This window comes from Anomaloglossus baeobatrachus, chromosome 5 (genome assembly GCF_048569485.1).
Source record: "Anomaloglossus baeobatrachus isolate aAnoBae1 chromosome 5, aAnoBae1.hap1, whole genome shotgun sequence".
NCBI lineage: Eukaryota > Metazoa > Chordata > Amphibia > Anura > Aromobatidae > Anomaloglossus > Anomaloglossus baeobatrachus.
This window is the reverse complement of record NC_134357.1, coordinates 73,768,171-73,770,254: the sequence shown is the minus strand read 5'-3', so window position 1 is coordinate 73,770,254 and position 2,084 is coordinate 73,768,171.

Genomic DNA, 2,084 nt, shown 5'->3' with positions numbered 1-2,084 from the left:
AAAGAACATCTCTTTTTGACGTTGTCAACATGTTTAGCATCATCAAAAGGCAACTTTTTTCATTTGCTTTAAAGAGAAACTTGTCACTAGAGTTATATGTGGTACAAGTATTGTTTTCCTGAAAGAGAGCAGCTGAATACTGATTATTACAGTCAATGCTTTATGGTACACAAAAGTGTCTATCTTGCAACTACAACTTAGGAGAGGTGGCTATGCTAAAAGTCAAGGTCCAACTCCTTAACGATTCTTGCAACATAATGACTGTCAAAAACCAGTCTCTGCATTAATGATCGGCAGACACCCAGGAACCGGCTGTCAGTGGATGAGTTTCTTTCACCTTTTGTGATAGCAAAATTTATTCGCTAGAGTTCAAGAAACTAAGGGTGGCTTTACATGCTATGATATCAGTACCGATATCGCTAGCATGCAACCCGCCCCCATCTTTTGTGTGAAACGGGCATATCGCTGCCCGTCGCGCACAAAATCGCGCACCCACATCACACATACTTACCTGCATAGCGACGTTGCTGTGACCGGCGTACCGCCTCCTTTCTAAGGGGGTGGTCCGTTGGCGTCACAGTGACGTCACTAAGCGGCCGCCCAATGAAAGCGGAGGGGCGGAGATGAGCGGGACGAACATCCCGCCCACCTCCTTCCTTCTGCATTGTGGCCGGTGGCCGGTAAGGAGAGGTTCCTCGTTCCTGCGGGGGTCACACACAGCAATGTGAACTGCCGCAGGAACGAGGAACAACAACGGCAAAGCGATAGTAACGATAATTGGGAGCAGACCCCCATGTCAACGAGGAGCGATTTTGGACGTTTTTGCAACGATCCAAAATCGCTCCTTGGAGTCACACACAACGAGATCACTACAGCGGCCGGATGTGCGTCACAAATTCTGTGACCCCAACGAGATCGCTGTAGCGAAATCATAGCATGTAAAGCCCGCTTAACGGGATTGATACATCATGAAGATCCCTGTGTTCCAACCAAGATGCTCTCCACAGCAGCACTAGTAGGGGAATTATCTATTTGGCTGCAGCTTTCCCTAGCAAAATCGGCTGTGTGCTTGGGGTCTTAGGAGCCAGATAATCATCTTCTTGCCCTGGCGGCACTTACAAGGTGTTGTCTATAATGTCATACTGTCATAATAATAAAGAATGTCACAACTCACATCTTAGCAAGAGAGTTAAAGCGGTAGTACCATCTCCAAGATCCTATCCCAATATGTAGTAGGTGTTAGGCTATGTGCGCACTTGTGCGTAATTCATGCAGTTGCGCTGCGCTTTGTAGCGCAGCGTAACTGCATGCGTCCTGCGTCCCCTGCACAGTCTATGGAGATTGTGCAGGGGCCGTGTGCACGTGGCGTCTTAGAGCGCAGCGCTTCGGCTGCTGCCCGAAGAGCTGCGTTCTAGAAGTGACATGTCACTTCTTTCCTGCGCTTTGCCGGCAGCTCCTGCTCTGTCTATGGCAGGAGCTGCAGGCAGAGCGCATGGAATCTGCTTTTTTTTTCTCTATGGACATTTTCTGCAGCGATTTGAAGCGCACATGTGCTCTTCAGATCGCTGCAGAAAATTCTGCAGTGACTGTACGCAACGTGCGCACATAGCCTAATAAAAATAATATTAGCAAATACCTCCAATTAGAAATGTAGTATAGTTCTCCAGATATAGCCATGTCTCTTACCTCATGTGCGGGGGATTGAAGATAAGATATCCGTGGTTATGACAATGCACAACTAACTGGTATTATATGAGTGGACATAATCATGGATACCTAAGCTGCAATGTCCTGCACATGAGGTAAGAGACATGGCTATATCAGGAAAACTATACTACATTTCTAATTGGAGGTATTTGCTAATATTATTATTATTATTATTATTATTATTATTATTACACCTACTACATTTTGGGATAGGATCTTGGAGATGGGAATACTCCTTTAAGGCCCCCATACACATTAGACTTATGTTGGCCGAATGCACCAATAATAGTTTGCCAACAGTCTTACATATATGGGAGTCCTGGACAATTGTCGTGGGAAATATTGATCCGACATGTTTGATTTCGGACTGACGATCG